General features: G+C 46.9%; 1 pseudogene; it reads right to left on the reverse strand.

Annotated features, from left to right (window-relative positions):
* LOC142074676 (arylsulfatase B-like) overlaps positions 1-25,357 on the reverse strand; it is a 103,716-nt pseudogene that overhangs the window by 24,960 nt on the left and 53,399 nt on the right.

Raw genomic sequence — 25,357 nt, forward strand, 5'->3', positions numbered from 1 at the left:
ACGTAAGAACTGGTGATCCCCACCCCCAGGAAAGTTACACATGGTCCCCTTTTAACTTTCGCGCCTGCGATTTCGAACCCGTTCGTTTTTAAAGTTTCCGAAACCGCTGTTACTAGCTGGTTCACCTGATTCTCTGTCGGCGCGGCGATTAGAATATCATCCATGTATTGAATGATAGTCGCAGTTGGATCATTGTGCCGAACCGGTGCTACTGCGCGGTCCACTATAATTTGGCAGATAGTAGGCGAGTTGATCATTCCTTGAGGCAGCACTTTCCACTGGAAACGTAGGTTAGGGCGTGAGCTGTTTGGGAACACTACAGAAAAAGCAAACCGCTCTTTGTCCTCCTCATGCAGTGGTATTGAAAAGAAACAATCTTTAATATCAAGGACGGCACACGGTTGTCCTTCTGGTATCATAGAGTTCATGGGCAGCAGTGTTTGGACGGGACCCATTGGTTGAATTTTCTTGTTTACTTCGCGCAGGTCATGGAGGAGACGAAACCCCTCGCCAGTTCGTTTGGGTATTACAAAAACTGGGGTGTTCCATGGGCTAGTGGAAGGCTCTATATGACCTCGCTGTAACTCGCGGTCGACTAGCTTAAGAAGAGCGTCCATTCGAGGCTTTGACAGGGGCCACTGCTCGACCCACACTGGGTCGGACGATTTCCACGTCAGTTTAATAGGTGGAAGTGGGTGTGCGGCAGTGGCCCTCACAATAAATTTGTCACCCTGGCTTTCAAAAGGGCTAGAGCGTCCCTTCCCAGCAGGGGTGGGACTCCTGACATAACATATGGGAAGAGGGTAATGGTTTTCTCCGGCCCTTTTTCAGTGTGAAGCGTGATTGCTGTTAGTTGAGCACTTTTCCGAGCCCGGGTTAACCCCCCGACTCCACCCACCATGGGGGCATTTTCTAATTTCCAATGCGGGGGCCAGTTTGTCTCGGGAATAACTGTAACATCTGCTCCGGTGTCAATCAAAAAGGGGACACTAATGGTGGTGTCATCTAGGGTATTATAGAGGGAACAGATGCCCCACACTACTGGCGGGCTATCGCATTTTACAGCCAGGGCCACCCTGGGGTCTCGCCCCCAGGAGATGGTTGTTGCTGCCCTTGAGGTAGGGACTGGTTCGGATGGATCGTCGGTTGAGCCATAAAGTTGGTCGTGTCTCGAGGGGGCAGCGGGTTCGGGGGTGTTGTGCCCCATCCGGGGTTGGCATAACTGGGCCGCATTATGTCCCAAGTGGGAGAGGGCTGTGTGCGGCCCGAGTGCCCTCTCCCCTTCCCATTTCCCTGCTTTTTAGATCTGCAGTCTTTGGCGAAATGCCCTTTCTTTCCACAGGCCCAACACGGTCCTCTCGGTCGATTTTGGCGCGGGGGGAGCGCTGTGGGCGGGTTCCCCAACCGAGGGCAGTTTGCCGCCACGTGGCCCACCTGACCACAATTAAAACATGTCATCACATTAGCTATCGCAGTGCGAACAGCTACCTGAATTGGGGCTAGATGCTCTTCCTTTGTGACATGCTTGATCATGTCTGCGATATTTGACCCCACTGGCAGTGATCGTAGGATCTCTTTGGTTGCCGAATTACACTGCTGACGTAAGCAATCTGCAACAACCGGGCCTTTCGCCTCCGCGGGCAGGGACGAGGAGTCGACCGCTGCCTGAAGGCGATCCACAAACTGCGTAAAGCTCTCGCTTTCATTTTGCTTAATTGTGGACCACGGCGACGGCTTGGCAATAACTTTAGAAGCGGTGCGAATGGCTTCTCTAGCCGCGTGGGTAGTTGTCATAATTTCATGGGCCCGCAGGCCCTGGGCCTGCGCCTGGGGGGTAATCATGGTGGGGTCTGTACCCATCAGCCGCTGCAGGCCGGAACCATGCAGCGGGTGATCCGCCCCGGCCACTTGGGCTAATTGTCTCGCACAGTTGTCCTCCCATTCTTGTTTAAAAACGATCATCCCTGCCCCATCAAAAATCAATCTACAAGTTTGTTTTATATCGAACGGGAGCATATCGTCTCCCCCAAAGACACCATCTATGAGGGTGGAGACCATGGCAGAATTAAGGCCTTTATCTGCAATCGACTTAACGATCGCTTGTATATCTTTAGGGTTTACTGGCGAGTAAACCCTCTGTCCCCCGTCCGTCACTCGGACCGGGAACACTAGCCTGGCTGATGGAACCCACTCGGCACACACAGTCTTTATTTTCCTCCAGTCGGTGAGGGGGAGGTTTTTGTTTTTATTTTGGATGAAAGTGTTTTGGCTTTTGACTGTGTGTACTCCCATTTCCTCCTCCTCTGAGCTTGGATCAGTCACGAGCCACTCGTCCCAGCTAGTGTCTGATCCGGAGCCGGAACTCGACTGACCGGCTGCTTCCGGTTTCTGATACCTTTTTGTCGGGCTCCAGCCCCGCCCGCTTCTCCTGTGGGCGAGCCATTCCCTCCCTCTTGGCCCGCCCCTCCTTGCTGGTTCGCCCCACCCTTTGCTCGGGGGGGTGTCTGCCCTCTGAGGGCATTTTTTCAGATGGTCGCTCTGATTGGCTTTCCGCCCTTCGCTCACGCTCCCCTCCTCCTCCTGACCACTCCCGCCGCCTTTCTTCTTCTCGTTCTCCTCCCCTTTTTGTTCATGTGCGCTTGTTAATGCTAGCGCCTCCTCCCAGTTCCCGCCGCGGGCATCTTCGGCCCGCCCATCCCCTTTGTGCTCGGCGCCATCTTGGGGCGTATAGGGTGGTGGTTTAGCCCGGGCTTCCTCAGACTCCATCCTTTTCGTAACGCCCCTGGCTTCCTCAGCCAGCCCTCCCCAGAAGGATTTAGCTCTCTCTTGCGCCTCCGTAAGCGGGTCAGGGTTCAGGGATTGAGGGGACATGGCGCCCTCTTTCAGATCTTTAGGCTCGGCAGAATCATCACCATCTAAGGGGTGCAAAGTCTGTGTGGCTGCCCCGACTCCCAATTTCGGGATGGCCAGCAAACAGTTCTTTGCCGCCCTCCAAGTCTCCTGTTCTTGTATTGCCTTCTGCAGAGCCTGTACGACTTTCCCCCACGACTTAAGGGTTTTCCCACAACCCGAGGACATCGTCTCCTCGGCTAACGCTTTAGTACATTTATCCCACACTTCAGGGTGAAGGATATCGACCGGCTGGTCAATGGTCCCAATGTGTAAAAGCCTCGCAACGGCGAGGGTAAAATCTTTGGGCCTACAATCAATACCCCACTGCTTATGTATTTGCGATACGACCTTCACAAGAGCTTCCATCCTCCTTGTTGGTCCGGGAGCGTCCTCCCCGCCGGGCTGGTCCTGCCGCTCCGGCCACCGTTCACCCGATTCCAGGTGGGCTTTCCCGGGTTTCGGCACCACTTGTCGCCTTCGTACGGCGTGGCGACCTGGTTCAGGAACGGCACGGCGACCCCCCTCCCCGGGGCGCTCGGGCCATCAACTCGCAGACACCAATGTGGTGGACGGCAAATGGCGTTTATTGGTAGATAACACGGTGTTATATACCTTGGGTTTACGACGTCATTTCCGCCTGCTTACTTCACACCTAAATGCTACTGGCTATTAGGGGAGGGGGTCCTATCTTTCCGTACAGCGCGATATCTTCCGGCCGCCTGATCCTAACTACCCACACTTAATGTTTTCATTGACAGGGGGACATATCAATGTAACACACAGGCCAAATAGTTTGAGTGCTTACCACTCAGACCTCGTGAAGTATCTGAGTGAAACCACATCATCTTGGTAGTTGTTAGTATATTCAATATGGCTACAGTCTCTACCTGACCTGACTAGACAACATCTACAATGCCAAATGGCACTACTACACAGTATGTACCCACAGTAAGAAAAACTCAAACATGCTGAAACACTAGATGAGACATAAAATTATTTAACTGGGAAATTCATCATCTGCTTTTGCCAGTAACAGCCATGTTCCAACTGGACTAGACTACATTCTCTGAACAAATACAATCTTGGCTACATCCTCAAATTCAATTACATGCCATTTTTTTTCAATCACTGAAGATGTTTTGTGGAATACCTCCATGTTATTCTATCACTTTGTAAAACCTTCTTTTAATAGCATCTCAGCTTGTTGCTATCAGAACAGCTAGAACATGTCTCTGAGCTTCTTGTCCCCTGCTGTCCTTACCCCTGTGTGATAAAGGAGATTTCCTTTTGTCGGTAGGCACCACATAAGCAACAATTGTTACTAGGACAGTGTTGCAATAAAGTCTTGTTTGTTTGCAAAGACTCTCAGGAGGATCATTGGGAGCACTCATATTTTCAGACATATCTCTGCTAATGCAGGCTGGAGAGACATATACTGAGCTATAGATGTGACAAGACACACCCATTACAGGATTCTATCAGTTAGGCATTCAGAGCAAGGAACACAGCCATAACAAGGTTTCATCACATAGCCAGAAGACAAGAAACTACTGAACTGCAGAAACTAGTGCTTGCAGTAAGGCCCTTTCTCAGCTTTAGGGAATGAAGTGGCACTTAAGCATATGTCCAAAAAAGATACTGCATTTAAAAGAATACAATCTTGTGCATACAGATTGTGAACTCACTGAAGACTGTCACTCCAGGAAGAGGGGCTTTCAAAAGGTAGAGTCACCTGGCAATGACAAGTCTCAAGGGGATAAATTAGATGTTCAATAACTTTTTTTTTTATTCTGCTGAGATTATACTTGTCCTGGTTCCAGCTGGGACAGGGTTAACTTTCTTCCCAGTAGCTTGGGGGGTGTGCTGTGTTTTGGGTTCGGTGTGAAAGGAGCCTTGATGGCCCATTGATGCTTTGGCTGTTGCTGGGTGATGCTTGCACCGGGAGGGGGGAGCACAGCCGGGGTGGTGGACCGAGCTGGCCAATGGGGTATTCTATACCATGTGACATCATGCTCAGTATAAAAACCAGGTGGGGGGGGGGGGGCTCGCCCCCCCGTTCATGACACGCGGTCGGCGGTCGGTGAGCGGTTGTGTTGTGCATTGCCTGCTTTGTGTATTCTGTTATTGTTGTTGTTCTCATTGTTATTATTACTGTTCTACTTAGTTTTATTTCAATTATTAAACTGTTTTTATCTCAACCCGGGAGCTTTCCTACTTGTGCCCTCCCGATTCTCTCCCCCATCCCACCGGGGGGGAGGTGATCGAGCGGCTGCGTGGCGTTTATTTTTGCTGGCTGGGGTTAAACCACGACAGTCCTTTTTGGCGCCCAACGTGGGGCACGAAGGGTTGAGATAACGACAGATTATTTAGAGCATATTAAGGAATTTATATCTGGTAATATATTAATTTGTTCTGCACCATGCTCTTGTTTTTACTGTACCTGTTAAAAATTGGAGTTGGGTTTTGCAGTCTGTTGGGCTCTGCCATGATTAATGATGTTTTGCCTGGGAGATTTGTTACTAAAACGCTGGCATTGGGGGTTATTAGGTATTTGGGATTCGTAATGAAGCCGTTTCTGCATTTCAGGTTCCACCTCATGGAGACCATTAGCAATTATACATTTTCCTCTGAGAGATTTTTTATGGAGGAAATAGAGAATGGCACCCTCGCTACCTTCATCTCCTTTGTTAAAATAACTGGTCAGTACCTTGAACACCCCTGGGTAGTTAAGATATATCTATTGGTACTCCTTGGGAATATTGTTGCGGTTTTATCCAAGGTTAGTAAGCAATTTAAGAACGTCATCCAGAGATCTGCCCCAAGGCTGGATAGTTATGAGTGGCAGGGCGAGTGGGATAGCATGGGCAAATGCCTAGGGCGATGGGCACCCCCAGTGTTCTGGAACTTTGCCCCTGAACAAGTGCAGAATCCTGAAAAATTAGTAGAATATTTGGAAGAAGTATGCTGTCACCCTGGCCATTCTAGGGAGACACAAATTACTACAATGTGCTGGGGCCTGGCCCACGCCTACCGAGCCCTATTTAACACCACTCAGAACCCCCAAGGGGAAGGACACGTCTCTGCAGCTGATGACAAAGCAACAGGCCCTGTGGCTACCCCACCCCCCACGGCAAGCACAGCAGCTCCCTCACCCCCCAGGGCAAGCACAGCAGCTACTCCGCCCCCTGCGACAGAGAACCAACCCATGCCGGTATCAGTCGCCCCTATACAAAAAAGAAAATGCACAAGAAAATCAGCTCGTTTAGTAAGGGATGAAGATGAACCAGGGCCATCACGAGAACAGGAGGAGGAGGAGGCAGAACCCGTAAATGAGATGGTGACCACCCGATCCCTATCTCTGGGTGAGCTGCGAGATATGCGAAAAGACTTCAGCCGTCGTCCAGGCGAGCACATTGCCACCTGGCTGCTCCGATGCTGGGATAATGGGGCCAGTAGCCTGGAATTAGAGGGTAGGGAAGCCAAGCAGCTGGGATACCTTTCTAGGGAAGGGGGCATTGACAAAGCAATTGGACAAGGGGCACAAGTCCTCAGCCTCTGGAGGCGACTCCTGTCAGGTGTGAAGGAAAGGTATCCCTTCAAGGAAGATGTTATATGCCACCCAGGCAAGTGGACCACCATGGAGAGAGGTATCCAGTACCTGAGAGAATTAGCCGTGCTGGAAGTGATTTATGATGACCTGAACAACGAGCAGTTATCCAAAGACCCAGATGAAGTCAAATGCACCCGACCCATGTGGCGGAAGTTTGTACGGAGCGCACCAGCGTCACATGCAAACTCATTGGCAATAATGACCTGGAGAGATGGAGAGGAGCAAACAGTGGATGAACTGGCTGGCCAACTCCGGCAATATGAAGAAAGTCTCTCTTCCTCCCTACGAGCCTGTGTCTCTGCTGTGGAGAAACTGTCTCAGGAGGTCCAGCAACTCAAAGAGGATATGTCCTGCTCCCCCCCTGCACGGGCCAGTGTCTCAGCCATTAGGAGCAAGCGTCCCTCTGCTCAAGAGAGGAGACATCGTGGGTACACACCCCGGGGCACCCTGTGGTTTTACCTGCGTGACCACGGAGAGGACATGAGGAAGTGGGATGGAAAACCTACCTCAGTCCTACAGGCACGGGTACATGAGTTGCAAGGGAAAACAACCACAAAAGGGGGTTCTTCCAGGAAAACTGCTGCTCCAGTCTCCAGTGAGTTCCCCAGACAGAGTAGAAGGGCTGATTCCACTTCCGACCTTAACAAAGGGACTTCTGACTCATACTTACAAGAAGTAGATAGCGAATATGATGACCAGGACTAGAGGGGCCCTGCCTCCAGCCAGGTGGAGGAAAGGGACAACCGGGTTTACTGGACTGTGTGGATTCAATGGCCTGGCACATCAGATCCACAATAATATAAGGCTCTCGTAGACACCGGTGCACAGTGTACCCTGATGCCATCAGGCTATAAAGGGGCAGAACCCATTTGTATTTCTGGAGTGACAGGGGGATCCCAAGAGTTATCTGTGTTGGAGGCGGAAGTAAGTCTAACCGGGAATGAGTGGCAGAAGCACCCCATTGTGACTGGCCCAGAGGGTCCGTGCATCCTTGGCATAGACTACCTCAGGAGAGGGTATTTCAAGGACCCAAAAGGGTACCGGTGGGCTTTTGGTATAGCTGCCCTGGAGACGGAGGAAATTAAACAGCTGTCCACCTTGCCTGGTCTCTCAGAAGACCCTTATGTTGTGGGGTTGTTGAAGGTCCAAGAACAACAGGTACCAATTGCTACCACAACAGTGCACCGGCGGCAATACCGCACCAACCGAGACTCCCTGATCCCCATCCATGAGCTGATTCGTCGACTGGAGAGCCAAGGAGTGATCAGTAAGACTCGCTCACCCTTCAACAGTCCCATATGGCCAGTGCGAAAGTCCAATGGAGAGTGGAGGCTAACAGTAGACTACCGTGGCCTGAACGAAGTCACGCCACCACTGAGTGCTGCCGTGCCGGACATGCTGGAACTTCAATACGAACTGGAGTCAAAGGCAGCCAAGTGGTACGCCACCATTGATATCGCTAATGCATTCTTCTCCATCCCTTTGGCGGCAGAGTGCAGGCCACAGTTTGCTTTCACTTGGAGGGGTGTCCAGTACACCTGGAACCGACTGCCCCAGGGGTGGAAACACAGCCCTACCATTTGCCATGGACTGATCCACACCGCACTGGAACAGGGTGAGGCTCCCGAACACCTGCAATACATTGATGACATCATCGTATGGGGCAACACAGCAAAAGAAGTTTTTGAGAAAGGGGAGAGAATAGTCCAAAACCTTCTGAAGGCCAGCTTTGCCATAAAACAAAGTAAGGTCAAGAGACCTGCACAGGAGACCCAGTTTTTAGGAATAAAATGGCAAGATGGACGTCGTCAGATCCCAACAGATGTGATCAATAAAATAACAGCCATGTCCCCACCAACTAGCAAAAAGGAAACGCAAGCTTTCTTAGGCGTTGTGGGCTTTTGGAGAATGCATATTCCAAATTACAGTCAGATCGTAAGCCCTCTCTATCACGTGACCAGGAAGAAGAACGACTTCAGATGGGGCCCTGAGCAACGACAAGCATTTGAGCAAATTAAATGGGAGATAGTTCAGGCAGTAGCCCTTGGGCCAGTCCGGACAGGACAAGATGTGAAGAATGTGCTCTACACCGCAGCCGGGGAGAATGGTCCTACCTGGAGCCTCTGGCAGAAAGCACCAGGGGAGACTCGAGGTCGACCCTTAGGGTTCTGGAGTCGGGGATACAGAGGATCGGAGGCCCGCTACACTCCAACTGAGAAGGAGATATTGGCAGCATATGAAGGGGTTCAAGCTGCTTCGGAAGTGGTTGGTACTGAAGCACAGCTCCTCCTGGCACCCCGACTGCCGGTGCTGGGCTGGATGTTCCAAGGGAGCGTCCCCTCTACACATCATGCAACTGATGCTACGTGGAGTAAGTGGGTCGCGCTGATCACACAACGGGCCCGAATAGGAAACCCCAGTCGCCCAGGAATCTTGGAGGTGATCACGAACTGGCCAGAAGGCAAAGATTTTGGCATATCCCCAGAGGAGGAGGTGACACGTGCTGAAGAGGCCCCACCATATAACAAACTACCAGAAAACGAGAAGCAATATGCCCTGTTCACGGATGGGTCCTGTCGCCTTGTGGGAAAACATCGGAGATGGAAGGCTGCAGTATGGAGTCCTATACGCCAAGTTGCAGAAACTGCTGAAGGAGAAGGTGAATCGAGTCTGTTTGCAGAGGTGAAAGCCATCCAGCTGGCCTTGGACATTGCTGAACGAGAAAAATGGCCAGTACTTTATCTCTATACTGACTCATGGATGGTGGCAAATGCCCTGTGGGGGTGGTTGCAGCAGTGGAAGCAGAACAACTGGCAGCGCAGAGGTAAACCCATCTGGGCTGCCGCATTGTGGCAAGATATTGCTGCCCGGGTAGAGAACCTGACTGTAAAAGTACGTCACGTAGATGCCCACGTACCCAAGAGTCGGTCCAGTGAAGAGCACCAAAACAACCAGCAGGTGGATCAGGCTGCCAAGATCGATGTAGCTCAAGTAGATCTGGACTGGCAACATAAGGGTGAATTATTTATAGCTCGGTGGGCCTATGACACTTCAGGCCACCAAGGGAGAGATGCAACATATAGATGGGCTCGTGATCGAGGGGTGGACTTGACCATGGACACTATTGCACAAGTTATCCACGAATGTGAAACATGCGCTGCAATCAAGCAAGCCAAGCGAGTAAAGCCTCTTTGGTATGGAGGACGATGGTTGAAGTATAAATATGGGGAGGCTTGGCAGATTGATTATATCACGCTCCCACGAACCCGACAGGGCAAGCCCTATGTGCTCACCATGGTAGAAGTAACTACAGGATGGCTGGAAACATATCCTGTGCCCCATGCCACCGCCCGGAACACCATCCTGGGCCTTGAAAAGCAAATCCTGTGGCGACATGGCACCCCAGAAAGAATTGAGTCAGACAATGGGACTCACTTCCGAAACGCCCTCATAGACACCTGGGCCAAAGAGCATGGCATTGAGTGGGTCTATCACATCCCCTACCATGCACCAGCCTCTGGAAAAATTGAACGATACAACGGGCTGTTAAAGACAACACTGAGGGCAATGGGTGGTGGGACATTCAAGCATTGGGACACACATTTAGCAAAGGCCACCTGGTTAGTCAACACTAGGGGATCTGTCACTCGAGCTGGCCCTGCCCAGTCCAAACCCTTACGTACTGTAGAGGGGGATAAAGTCCCTGTCGTGCATATGAGGAATATGCTGGGGAAGACAGTCTGGGTTGCTCCTGCCTCTGGCAAGGGAAAACCCATCCGTGTGGTTGCTTTTGCCCAGGGACCTGGGTGCACTTGGTGGGTGATGAGAAAGGATGGGGAAGTCCGGTGTGTACCTCAAGGGGATTTAATTTTGGGTGAAAATAGCCAATGAACTGAATCGTACGATGTTAGTTATTACACAGTACTCTATGTCATCATTTCTATGGTTACCATATGCCATATTAACAGTATTACAGTAAGAATCACCCAGATTAATGTAGGATGAACTCCGATGAAACTGAGCAAGGTGCAACAATGAACCGGACGAGCGCCCAGTACTGGCCTCCGTATGCAAGAGCCCGACACCACACACCATCTCTCCTGCCCTGCAAGACTGTTATGACAGGTGGAACCCGAAGTCATGGACTAAGTGAACTCAACGGATGTTTTAGAGGGATGGCCCATGGACTCAGGGAATGATATCTCTGTGTGTGTATATATCAAAAGGCAGGGAAAAGTAGCAGTGACTAATTGGAATGTATGGGAAAATGTGAGACCTGGGCATGATGTAGATGGTACAGAATAAGGGGTGGATATTGTCCTGGTTCCAGGTGGGACAGGGTTAACTTTCTTCCCAGTAGCTTGGGGGGTGTGCTGTGTTTTGGGTTCGGTGTGAAAGGAGCGTTGATGGCCCATTGATGCTTTGGCTGTTGCTGGGTGATGCTTGCACCGGGAGGGGGAGCACAGCCGGGGTGGTGGACCCAGCTGGCCAATGGGGTATTCTATACCATGTGACATCATGCTCAGTATAAAAACCAGGTGTGTGGGGGGGGGCTCGCCCCCCGTTCGTGACACGGGGTCGGCGGTGGGTGAGCGGTTGTGTTGTGCAATGCCTGCTTTGTGTATTCTGTTATTGTTGTTGTTCTCATTGTTATTATTACTGTTCTACTTAGTTTTATTTCAATTATTAAACTGTTTTTATCTCAGCCCGGGAGCTTTCCTACTTGTGCCCTCCCGAGTATCTCCCCCATCCCACCGGGGGGGAGGTGATCGAGCGGCTGCGTGGCGTTTATTTTTGCTGGCTGGGGTAAAACCACGACAATACTCTAAAACATTATGAGTGATTCAAAAAAAAGATTATTTACTTTGTAAAAATGTTTTTACTAGAGAGGAGTGAACAACTCTGTCATGGAGTAGAATTCTGCTTAATAGTTGAACCAAACACTGGGGAAAAACCACACAGGCTACTTCCACTAGAATTTAAGAGCAACAAACGATAACCAGTATTATTTTCATAGTAAGGTGACGCATATGCCTCCCTGCCTATTGTGATCTGATTAGTAGTCTATAAAAACCACAGAGGAGATCCCCAGACAGAAGTCTGGGACTGGCAAAGCAAAACCCATTTATATATGAAACCAAGAGAGAGGGTATTTTCTAGTATGTTCATTATCGTCTTTAAAAACAACATACTATTTTAATCATCCAAGAAATCCCTATTGTATTCACCAGCTTCTATATATTGTCAGAAAAATGGTAGTAGTATCATTCGCCTAACTGCTTCCATTAAAATAAATCAAAGGTTTTGCACATCACAGCTTCTGTTCTAATGTAAATCAATCTATTATCAGGATTTAAAACATTTACTTACATGATGCCCATTAAATAGAAAAGAAAGAAAACCCAAGCTGTTCAAAAATCACAGGTGATTACTTTTCTAACAATAGACACTGCAGACTCCTTCAAATCACCTTAGCCTGTTTTTGTGCTACAATACCAGAAGCAGTAAGTAAAAAATCACAGATTCTCTTAAATATTATGGAACTCTACATAAAAATTACCCTCATGAAAGCAGTCTTTAACCTCCTAGAAATCTCACCACATGCATACACACAAAACTTGCATGACTGCCAGGTTCACTGTCCCTTATTAATGCTTAATTGCGGAACAGCAGGAGGTTTGTTAGGGCTCGAAAAAAAGTCACATTGAAACTAATGGGAACCTTTCCATTAATTCCAGTGGGCTCTGATTTAGACTGGTGTATTGGGTTTACGTGGCAAGGTTTTGGTACTGAGGGGGGCTACAGGGGTGGCTTCTGTGAGAAGATGCCAGAAGCTGCCCCCATGTCCAATAGAGCCAATGCCAGTCGGCTCCAAGACGGACCTGCCGCTGGCCAAGGCTGAGTCAATCAGTGACGGTGGTAGTGCCTCTGTGATAACATATTTAAGAAGGGGAAAAAACTGCTGTGCAACAGGAGCTGGGAAAGAGGAGTGAGAATATGTGAGAGAAACAACCCTGCAGACACCAAGGTCAGTGAAGAAAGAGGGGAAGGAGGTGCTCCAGGTGCTGGAGCAGACATTCCCCTGCAGCCTGTGGTGAAGACAATGGTGAGGCAGGTTGTCCCCCTGCAGCCCATGGAGGATCATGGTGGAGCAGGTAGATGTGCCCTGAAGGAGGCTGTGACCCCATGGAGAGCCCGTGCTGGAGCAGGTTCCTGGCAGGACCTGTGACCCCGTGGAGAGAGAGGAGCCCACGCTGGAGCAGGTCTTCTGGCAGGACTTGTGACCCCGTGGGGGACCCATGCTGGAGCAGTCCGTTCCTGAAGGACTGTCTCCCGTGGAAAGGACCCATGCTGGAGAAGTTCGTGAAGAACTGCGGCCCATGAAAAGGGCCCACATTGGAGAAGTTCGTGGAGGACTGTCTCCCGTGGGAGTGACCCCGTGCTGGAGCAGGGGAAGAGTGTGTGAGGAGTCCTCCCCCTGAGGAGGAAGGAGCGGCAGAGACAACATGTGATGAACTGACTGCAACCCCCATTCCCCATCCCCCCGCGCCGCTCGGGGGGAGGAGGTAGAGAAGTCGGGAGTGAAGTTGAGCCTGGGAAGAAGGGAGGGGGTGGGGGGAAGGTGTTTTAAGATTTAGTTTTTATTTTCTCATTATCCTACTCTGATTTGATCGGTAATAAATTAAACTAATTTCCCCAAGTCGAGCCTGTTTTGCCCGTGATGGTAATTGCTGACTGATCTCCCTGTCCTTATCTCGACCCACGAGCCTTTTGTCGTATTTTCTCTCCCCCCGTCTTGTTGAGGAGGGGGAGTGATAAAGTGTCTTGGTGGGCACCTGGCATCCAGCCAAGGTCAACCCACCACAACTGGTTAAGCATCAGTAGTAACAAACAAGAAATTTACTCCCTACCAGCTTCTCTTAATCAAACAAATGAAGCTAAATTCCCCTGTATCCATACAGTTCAGTAGATGCAGTGTGTTTTCCACAAAACTTTTCATATAAAAGGCTTACACGTTTGTATTCACAACAATCCTTTCTGGCAACAACACATAAGTTTTAACACACACACCCCCAAATTATCCGGGGTAAATTAAAGTGATTCTGTAATCAAAAGAAAACAAAAGCGCCAATATACGATTTACCAAGTCTCAGAATCAAAAGCTTAAGAAAATAATTTAAAAAAAAAAAAATCAGTAGCAGCACACAATCCCACAAATGTTACCAAAAAATGAGGCATATGGATGAGCAGAGAAAACTGAATTCCAGAGTCATTTTCCCTGCTGCAAAATCCATGTCACTAAGCTCAGAAGTTAAGATCTAGAAACTGTTTACTTAAACATATTGCTTGATCTTCCCTGCAGCACTGAAACAGCAGAAGAAAGGCGGTCTTCATGTAACAGGCACTCAAACACTTGATTCTTTATAGGAGTGTGAAGCCAGAAAGGGAAATACAAAGTTGAGAAATTAACCATAACTTCACTGCACTAAAACTCAGGAAGCCACCCTATAACTTTTCTCTGGGTCAGCGCTGCTTCCCACAACCACATATTCTGAACATTCCTCTGATAGCATTTTTCCAACTGTCCAATAGTTTCCTCCCTAAAGGAGGAAATTCTCAGGTCACACTGAAAGCCCCAGCCAACTGCATGCTATATAAATTATTGTTTGTCTACTAAAGCAATTAGAAACACATGCCAATTCTATGCTGTACTTATTTAATTTTCAGTAAACTGGAAATAAAGAAAAGGCTCAGACCAATTAAATATTTAACTTCCATACATTTTTAATAAAAAGAAAAATGAAGGGGGAAGGGGATAAAACCAGGCTCACTAGAGAAGAGCCTAGGGATGGCACGCCAATGTTGGGGGAGAAATCGGCAGCCCAGCTCAAGTGCATCTACACCAATGCACACAGCATGGGTGGCAAACAGGAGGAATTGGAAGCCATTGCGCAGCAGGATAGCTATGACTTAGTCGCCATCACAGAAACATGGTGGGATGAGTCTCACGATTGGAGTGCTGCAATGGATGGCTATAAGCTCTTCAGAAGGGACAGGCGAGGAAGGAGAGGCGGTGGAGCCCTGTATGTCAGGGAGTGCTTCGACTGTCTAGAGCTCAAAGATTGTGATGATGAGGTCGAGTGCTTGTGGGGAAGGATGAGGGGGAAGGCCAACAAGGCAGATATCCTGCTGGGAGTCTGTTATAGACCACCTAGCCAGGATGAAGAGGCAGACGAAATATTCTACAAGAGGCTGGCAGAAGTCTCCCAGTCGCTAGCCCTTGTTCTCGTGGGGGACTTCAACTTTCCAGACGTCTGCTGGAAATACAACACGGCAGAGAGGAAACAGTCGAGGAGGTTCCTGGAGTGTGTGGAACATAACTTCCTGACGCAGCTGGTTAGTGAGACTACCAGGGGAGGTGCCTCGCTTGACCTGCTGTTCACGAACAGAGAAGGACTGGTGGGAGATGTGGTGGTCGGAGGCCGGCTTGGGCTTAGCGACCATGAAATGATAGAATTCTCAATTCTTGGTGAAGTAAGGAGGGGGCTCAACAAAACCACTACCATGGACTTCCGGAGGGCAGACTTTGGCCTGCTCAGGACACTGGTCGAGAGGGTCCCTTGGGAGGCAGTCCTGAAGGGCAAAGGGGTCCAGGAAGGCTGGACGTTCTTCAAGAAGGAAGTCTTAAAGGCGCAGGAGCAGGCTGTCCCCATGTGCCACAAGAAGAACTGGCAGGGAAGACGACCGGCCTGGCTGAACAGGGAGCTCTTGCTGGGACTCAGGAAAAAAAGGAGTTTACCACTTTTGGAAGAAGGGGCAGGCAACTCAAGAAGAGTAAAGGGATCTCGTTAGGTTGTGCAGAGACGAAATTAGAAAGGCAAAAGCCCAGCTAGAATGCAACCTGGCCACTGTCATAAGAGACAACAAAAAATGTTTTTACAAGTATATTAATGACAAAAAGAGAGCCAAGGAGAATCTCCATCCTTTATTGGATGCGGGAGGGAACATTGCCACTGAGGATGAGGAAAAGGCTGAGGTACTTAATGCCTTCTTTGCCTCAGTCTTTAATAGTCAGAGCAGTTATCCGCAGGGTATTCAGCCCCCTGGGCTGGAAGACAGGGACAGCGACCAGGATAAACCCCCCATAATCCAAGAGGAAGCAGTTAACGACCTGCTATGCCACCTGGACGCTCACAAGGCTATGGGGCCGGATGGGATCCACCCGAGGGTACTGAGGGAGCTGGCGGAGGAGCTTGCCAAGCCACTCTCCATCATTTACCAGCAGTCCTGGTTAAGCGGGGAGGTCCCGGACGACTGGAGGCTTGCCAATGTGACTCCCACCTACAGGAAGGGCCGGAAGGAGGATCCGGGGAACTACAGGCCGGTCAGCCTGACCTCGGTGCCAGGGAAGATTATGGAGCGGTTTGTCTTGAGGGCGCTCACAAGCCATGTGTGGGACAACCAGGGGATCAGGCCCAGCCAGCACAGATTCATGGAAGGCAGGTCCTGCTTGACCAACCTGATCTCCTTCTATGACCAGGTGACCCGCCTAGTGGATGAGGGAAAGGCTGTGGATGTGGTCTACCTGGACTTCAGTAAAGCCTTTGACACTGTCTCCCACAGCATTCTCCTAGAGAAGCTGGTGGCTCACGGCCTAGACAGGTACACTCTTCGCTGGGTAAAAAACTGGCTGGACGGCCGAGCCCAGAGAGTTGTGGTGAACGGAGTTAAATCCAGTTGGCGGCCGGTCACGAGCGGTGTTCCCCAGGGCTCAGTTTTGGGGCCGGTCTTGTTCAATATCTTTATCAATGATCTGGATGAGGGGATTGAGTGCTCCCTCAGTAAGTTTGCAGACGACACCAAGTTGGGCGGGAGTGTTGATCTGCTCGAGGGTAGGAAGGCTCTGCAGAGGGACCTGGACAGGCTGGATCGATGGGCCGAGGCCAACTGTATGAGATTCAACAAGGCCAAGTGCCGGGTCCTGCACTTCAGCCACAACAACCCCAGGCAACGCTACAGGCTTGGGGAAGAGTGGCTGGAAAGCTGCCCAGAGGAAAAGGACCTGGGGGTGCTGATTGACAGCCGGCTGAACATGAGCCGGCAGTGTGCCCCGGTGGCCAAGAAGGCCAATGGCATCCTGGCCTGTATCAGAAATAGTGTGGCCAGCAGGAGTAGGGAGGTGATCGTGCCCCTGTACTCGGCCCTGGTGAGGCCGCACCTCGAATCCTGTGTTCCCTTTTGGGCCCCTCACTACAAGAAAGACATTGAGGTGCTGGAGCGTGTCCAGAGAAGGGCAACGAAGCTGGTGAAGGGCCTGGAGCACAAGCCTGATGAGGAGCGGCTGAGGGAACTGGGGTTGTTTAGTCTGGAGAAGAGGAGGCTGAGGGGAGACCTCATCGCACTCTACAACTACCTGAAAGGAGGTTGTAGCGAGGTGGGTGTTGGTCTCTTCTCCCAAGTAACTAGCGATAGGACGAGAGGAAATGGCCTCAAGTTGCGCCAAGGGAGGTTTAGATTGGACATTAGGAGGAATTTCTTTACTGAAAGAGTGGTCAAGCATTGGAACAGGCTGCCCAGGGAAGTGGTTGAGTCACCATCCCTGGAAGTATTTAAAAGACGTGTAGATGAGGCCCTTAGGGACATGGTTTAGTGGGCATGGTGGTGTTGGGTTGACGGTTGGACTCGATGATCTTAGAGGTCTTTTCCAACCTTAATGATTCTGTGATTCTGTGAAACCGTAAACTAAGGGTTAAATTCACATGGGGACATACCTTACAAAATGAGAGGTTTTTCTCTCCCTTCCAAAAAATCTAGCCCAACACTGGGCATATGTTTCTGGGCTTCAGGGATCCAGCTTCGTGCCCTGAGTTGCCCTGATTGTTACAAGGGGTTTTGATCTGTGAATCTGTGATCTCCCATCTCAGAAGAGATTTCTCCCCAACAGACTTTATGCAACTCCAGGATGGAGGTTTTCTCCATATTTTGTTCCAAACCATATAATACATGCCAATATTTTGAATGACAAAAGAGAAAATAAGCCTTTAACTTGGTGATGGGATATTCAAGCGGGTTTGGGTAATTTTGATTTCCACTTATACCAAATTCATACATAAAACTTTGCATTTATATAAGAACGTAAGCAAATTTAGTGGGTACACCATTTGGAACAGATTATTAACTTTTTACTGTCTTCTAAATTTTAATTCAATGATCTATGTGTTTCTCTAGGAAACAATAGATGCAAAATATTCTGTAGGCACAGGTGGTTTTGATTTGCAGGCAGTCTGGTGTGGCGTTTAAACAAATACATCCAAATTAGGGACTCTACCTCACACCATAAAAACCAGAATGGTAAGTGAAAAAAAAAATCCAGATTTCCTTCAGTATTTCCCAGTTTGGAAGTACCTGGATCTGGGGAGAACAGACAGAATGCAGCAAGAAGATTTAATGTGGGAACCTTTCAGCATACATCTTTTCTAGTGACGGCCATTTTAGCAATTGGAAAGCTGTACTCTTCACATTGTTCAGCTGCACACATAACAAAAGTAGTACGAATCTATGGACTGGGTCAGAAATATAAGCTGACATTGGATTTCCATTCTATTTGAATTTCTTTGCTTTATGTTTTTGGATTAAGCACCAACATGCTTTATGTTAACATGAGATTTTTCTCCTCCTAAATATCAGGAAATAATATATTGAACATGGTTCAAGTTTTTAATATATGCACTAGACCACAGTTATAGCACTGAGAGCAGCAAAAGTACTACATTTTTCATTTCAATTGATGAATATTAAATCAAATCTCTTCCAAAATCTCTGAAATTCTTGACTGTCTCTAACATAGTAATATAATTTATACAGTCCCTAAAATCTTAAACCAGTCAGATGAATCAACTACTCACCTGCAAGATAAGAGTAAGACCAAATTTTCAAAGAAAACTTTATTGAAAAATAAAAAAGTAAAAGAACAAAAGGCATAGTTAATATTTTTACAATTAGGAGACACACTTAGACCTTATATATCTTCTATTTATAAACATAAAGTCTTTTAAAATGCCTCATTTGTTTGTCAGCAGTATGGAAATGCACGACTGTTCTCCATGCATTTATAAAAGGAACCAGAGGGGAAATAGGGAGTATTTCTCTCCCCTATAGCTACAGAAGCATAAAAAGTCTTAGACACAGGTAGATGAGGATTCCCCAAGCAAAACTATCACTTGTCCATAAACAGAAAATTTTGCACTGTGTTTCACACAGATGCATCAGAAACTTTGTAGATGGTGCTGTACTGGAAATTTATTTTTAGCCTTTTATAAAATGGAAACTTCATGACAAAAATTACCTCTTGCTAGACTTGATTCTGTGAAGCAGCCTGTTGCTTAGTTTTCACTGAGAAATGCACAACACAAAGCAAACTCCAGGAGGAGTTTTAAGAAATTCTCCTTATTGCTCTGGCAAAGTGCATATTGTTATCTTAGCATAAATGCAACACGTTCCTCCTGCAACCAATTCAGCTCTGGGATCCAGTGCACACAAGACAGTCAATTGGGGTATAATCAGTCCCAGCGAAAAGTGCTGATCTCACCAGGATCATTTTGGTCCTCTGCAAATTGTCTTAAAGGTCTTTATTGATAACTGCTGAATTTCAGCATATCTCAGTCAATGAACTGTCAAAATGAAATTAGAAATATCTTCCACAAAATGCAGGAATTTTTTAAAGCTTCCTGATTAGAATAGATAATGCCATATGGGATACATGATTTGAAGCAATTTCACTGTATTTTCTCTGAATTAACTGAATATGAAACTCCTACTTCCATGACTGGAATTTTGGGAAGAGATGGAGAAATAGGCAGGAGAAAATGGCAGGAAACAGAAAAAAATGTTATGGATACTTATCATAACATGCACAGTCACCATCATCCACAATAAAGCCAAAATTTAGAGCTTACTGCATATCTCAGAAAATATATATTTTTTAAAGTATTGATCAACACTTGCTCTATTACATTTGTAGCTGTGTCCTGGTTTCGGCTGGGATAGAGTTAAATTTCTTCATAGTGCTGTGTTTTGGATTTACTATGAGAAGAATGTTGATAACACACTGATGTTTTCAGTTGTTGCTAAGTACCCTTTAGTCAAGGACTTTTCAGCTTCCCATGCTCTGCCAAGTGCACAAGAGGCTGGGAGGGAGCATAGCTGGGACAGCTGGCCCAGCTGGACAACAGGGTATTCCATACCATGTGACATCATGCTCAATATATGAATGGTAGGTGTGTTCCAGGAAACAGCAATCGCTGGTTTTGGGCATTGCTCGGCGGGTGGTGAGCAATTGCATTGTGCATCACTCATTTTGTATAATCTATAATAATAATAATAATAATAATCATTATCATTATCATTATTATTATTTTCCCTTCCTTTTCTGTTCTATTAAACTGTCTTTATCTCAACCCACAAGTTTTCTCACTCTTACCCTTCCGATTCTCTCCCCGTCCCACTGGGGGGTGGGGAGTGAGCGAGCGACTGTGTGGTGTTTGGCTGCCTGCCGGGTTAAACCACGACAAGCTGTTTTACATCCATTGCAAATTTAGTCTTTCTGAGAGAAAATCTACAGGGAAATATAGAAAACAAAAAAAATCTTCTATTATGGGAAAAGTTAAATATAAAATTTCCAGTGTCTGACTTTAATAAATGAACAACACTCTGAGCCCAAGCAGATTATTTAGACCATTTTAAGGAAAGTATATATAAGGGTATCTTGTTTCTGAACAAACTGGTTTTGCATAGACATTGTTTTTTGTACGTTAACAAGCCTATAATCAGTAGGTTATTTAGTGCTTCTTAGACTTTTGCCTTCTTATAAAGCACCAAAGCCAAAAAATCTCATAGAAATCAAAGCTAAAAGTTACGAGGTATCTTTGAATAGCACTGTCTAATTAAGTAGCATTTTCCCTCTTCATGATACCAAACATACCATCAATATAAGAGTAGAATAAGTTCTTCATGGTTATTTCTAAGCCTACCGCAGTGTTTTGGACAGCTGTTGTTACTGATGGTCTCTACTACAGAACACAGATAACTCTTCTCCCTACTGGAGAGAATATGTTGCATATTTTTTGAAAAGGCTCAAAGTCACATGATGCACTTTGTTCCATCTACGAGAACACTTTTACCTTCTCACACAGATAAAGTAAATTCATTTTTGCTTTTCTTCTCAGTCTTTTAAAGCCAACAGTTTTTCCTTCATGCTTATAATGAATAAAATAAATGAAATATTCTAAAGTGTTTCTAAATGATAGCTCAATAGTCAATAGCCCTTCGAAAGTGATGATTTTTCCATTTCAGTTACATCTGTATAACCTTTGTCTTTGCCCATTCTCACTCGTAAGGTATATTTTTAAAGTTGCACATGTGTTTGTGTGTGTGATGCCCTAATTAACAGACTGCTTATGAGAGTCCATGAAAATGTGTCAGAAGGAAGGACAAGTCTGCCGTAGTCACTTTGAAATGCAGATGGCTCTGTGGGCTATCAAGGCCTTTGCATATATATACTTTTAACTTATTTCTCTGTTTTGAGCTGTGATGTATAGAGCAATTATTTCACCTCAACAAAGAAACTCTGGAAATGTCAAGGGATCTTCCAACCTATACTGTGACAATGAATTACTGAAGAAATAAGGTGTTTGGCTACTTCACTGAGGAAAGACATTTTGTGACCTTTTGCTGCTTTATGGCAATGAGTTTTCTACAAAACTCCGAGTCTTTCTGTTACTTTATTAAATAAAAATGTTTGAGGAATAGCTGTGACCTTAACCTTGGAAGAATTAATAGAATACTGATCTTGAAGAAACAGATGAGGCCTGAGCCACTATAACTTCCTATCGTCATGTTGAAAAGGCATAGGGCTGTGCCATAGATGAACCCAGTGAAGCTCACCTATCTTAATTCACTTAGTTGAACGCTGTGAACATATAGATCCAAACTCCACTATTATCCCTTCTAATTTCAGTTTTCTCATAGTAACGTTTGTTTCCAAAGGAAAGATTTATACTAGGATATCATGCTCAGTCTCTTACCTTTCAAAATGCATACTCTTCTAAACTTAATTTCAACAATAGTAAGCATATAAAAATATTCTTGTTCTTGTTGCAAAGTATTCTTCATCTTGATTTTTACAACAGATTATATCTTTAAAAAAAAAAAACACCACACAAACAATTTAGTAAAATCCAGAATTACTAATGGCAGCAAAAAATCCCTGTGAACATCAACAGGGTGAAGCATTTATCCAGATTATTACATTCTTAAACAATTACACACTAAAAAAATTAAAGTTATTCTAAATAAGAGCAAACTTATTAATACAGCCTACAAGGTCAAACATTGCAAAATGAGAGATAGTAAAAGGAAATGCTTGACTTTCACTTTTCCTGGAAAAATAAGAAAAAAATTTTTTTTCAAAATCTTATTTTTTCCAGGAAACAGATTTAAACTGAATGGAATAGTATTTATGAATTACTGAAGACATCAAAGGTCATGTTGAGATGGACTTATATGTGAAACACCCAAACCCCACTTGTGTCACTATAAGATAGCAGTGTTCAAGGTAAAGAGAACTGAGCACTATATAACCTGACTCTAACATCCTGTGCGCAATTAAAATTTTACAGATTTCCAGCTCAGAGATATTTCATTTGAAAAATGTAATCTAACATTTATGTCAAGACCTGCATAAAAATATAAAATGTTAGTGTTATGTTCAAATAGGTATAAGAAGTATTGTCGTGGTTTAACCTGGCAGGCAGCCAAATACCACGCAGCCGCTCACTCACTCCCCCCGCCCCCTCAGTGGGACGGGGAGAGAATCGGAAGGGTAAGAGTGAGAAAAACTCGTGGGTTGAGATAAAGACAGTTTAATAGAACAGAAAAGGGAGAATAATGATAATAATAATGATAGAATATACAAAATGAGTGATGCACAATGCAATTGCTCACCACCCACGCTGACCGATAACCAAGTAGCGATCGGCACTTCCTGGATCACGCCTACCGTTCATATACTGAGCATGACGTCACATGGTATGGAATACCCCATTGGCCATCTGGGCTGGCTGTCCTGATTATGTTCCCTCCCATCTTGTGTACCTAGCTCAGTCAGTAGGCACGGGAGTTGTCCTTGGACTAGGAGGGCACTTAGCAACAACTGAAAACATCAGTGTGTTATCAACATTCTCCTCATACTAAATCCAAAACACAGCACTAGGAAGAAATTTAACCCTATCCCTGCCAAAACTAGGACAGTATCCACCCCTTATTCCATACCATTTACGTTATGCTTAGGTCTCACATTTTTCGATACCTTTCAATAAAACACCACTATCTTTTTATATATATACATATATAATACATATACATACATATATACATATAATACATATACATACATATATATACATAAATATATATAAATGTCCATTGAGTTCTTTTAGTCCACAACTTTGGGCTCCATCTGTCATAACAGTCTTTCAGGGCCAGAAAGATGGTGTGTGGTGTTGGGCTGTTGCATCCTGAAGCCAGTTCTCATTTCGGTACTGCTGCGCTCGTCCAGTTCTATCATTGTTGCACTTTGCTCGGTTTCATCGGAGTTAGTTCATTCTTCATTAATCTGGGTGATTTTCACTGCTATACCATTGACAGCAACCATAGAAATAACGATATACAATATCATATAACAATTGACATCATAAAATTCAGTTCATTGGCTATTTTCACCCAAAATCAAATCCCCTTGAGGTACACACCGGACTTGCCCATCCTTTCGCATCACCCACCAAGTGCACCCAGGTCCTTGAGCAAAAGCAATCCCACGGATGGGTTTTCCCTTGCCAGAGGCAGGAGTAACCCAGACTGTCTTCCCCAGCATATTTCTTATGTGCACGACAGGGACTTTATCCCCCTCTACAGAACGTAAGAGTCTTGATTGGGCAGGGCCAGCTCGATTAACAGACCCCCTAGTGTTGACTAACCAGGTGGCTTTTGCTAAATGTGTGTCCCAATGCTTGAATGTCCCACCACCCATTGCTTTCAGCGTAGTCTTTAGCAGTCCATTGTATCGTTCGATTTTCCCGGAGGCTGGTGCATGGTAGGGGATGTGATAGACCCACTCAATGCCGTGCTCTTTGGCCCAGGTGTCTATGAGGGTGTTTCAGAAATGAGTCCCGTTGTCTGACTCAATTCTTTCTGGGGTGCCATGTCGCCATAGGACTTGCTTTTCAAGGCCCAGGATGGTGTTCCGGGCAGTGGCATGAGGCACAGGGTATGTTTCTAGCCAGCCGGTGGTTGCTTCCACCATGGTGAGCACATAGCGCTTGCCTTGTTGGGTTTGTGGGAGTGTGATATAATCAATCTGCCAGGCCTCCCCATATTTATATTTCAACCATCGTCCTCCATACCAAAGAGGCTTTACTCGCTTGGCTTGTTTGATTGCAGTGCACGTTTCACATTCATGGATAACCTGTGCAATAGCGTCCATGGTCAAGTCCACCCCTTGATCACGAGCCCATCTATATGTTGCATCTCTTCCTTGATGGCCTGAGGTGTCATGGGCCCACAGAGCTATAAATAATTCACCCTTATGTTGCCAGTCCAGATCCACCTGAGCCACTTCAATCTTAGCAGCCTGGTCCACCTGCTGGTTGTTTTGATGTTCTTCAGTGGCCCGACTCTTGGGTACGTGAGCATCTACGTGACGTACTTTTACAACCAGGTTCTCTACTCGGGCAGCAATATCTTGCCACAATGCGGCAGCCCAGATGGGTTTACCTCTGTGCTGCCAGTTGTTCTGCTTCCACTGCTGCAACCACCCCCACAGGGCATTTGCCACCATCCATGAGTCAGTATAGAGATAGAGTACTGGCCATTTTTCTCGTTCAGCAATGTCCAAGGCCAGCTGGATGGCTTTTACCTCTGCAAACTGGCTCGATTCACCTTCTCCTTCAGCAGTTTCTGCAACTTGGCGTATAGGACTCCATACAGCAGCTTTCCACCTCCGATGCTTTCCCACAAGGCGACAGGACCCATCAGTGAACAGGGCATATTGCTTCTCGTTTTCTGGTAGTTTATTATACAGTGGGGCTTCTTCAGCACGTGTCACCTCCTCCTCTGGGGATATTCCAAAATCTTTGCCTGCTGGCCAGTTCGTGATCACTTCCAAGATTCCTGGGCGACTGGGGTTTCCTATTCGGGCCCGTTGTGTGATCAGTGTGACCCACTTACTCCACGTAGCATCGGTTGCATGATGTGTAGAGGGGACCCTCCCTTGGAACATCCAGCCCAGCACCGGCAGTCGGGGTGCCAGGAGGAGCTGTGCTTCAGTACCAACCACTTCCGAAGCAGCTCGAACACCTTCATATGCTGCCAATATCTCCTTCTCAGTTGGAGTGTAGCGGGCCTCGGATCCTCTGTATCCCCGACTCCAGAACCCTGAGGGTCGACCTCGAGTCTCCCCTGGTGCTTTCTGCCAGAGGCTCCAGGTAGGACCATTCTCCCCGGCTGCGGTGTAGAGCACATTCTTCACATCTTGTCCTGCCCGGACTGGCCCAAGGGCTACTGCACGAACTATCTCCTGTTTAATTTGTTCAAAGGCTTGTTGTTGCTCAGGGCCCCATCTGAAGTCGTTCTTCTTCCTGGTCACTTGATAGAGAGGGCTTACAATCTGACTGTAATTTGGAATATGCATTCTCCAAAAACCCACAATGCCTAAGAAAGCTTGCGTTTCCTTTTTGCTAGTTGGTGGGGACATGGCTGTTATTTTGTTGATCACATCCATTGGGATCTGATGACGTCCAT

The sequence above is a fragment of the Calonectris borealis genome, chromosome W, assembly GCF_964195595.1.
Source record: "Calonectris borealis chromosome W, bCalBor7.hap1.2, whole genome shotgun sequence".
In the NCBI taxonomy this organism is placed as follows: domain Eukaryota; kingdom Metazoa; phylum Chordata; class Aves; order Procellariiformes; family Procellariidae; genus Calonectris; species Calonectris borealis.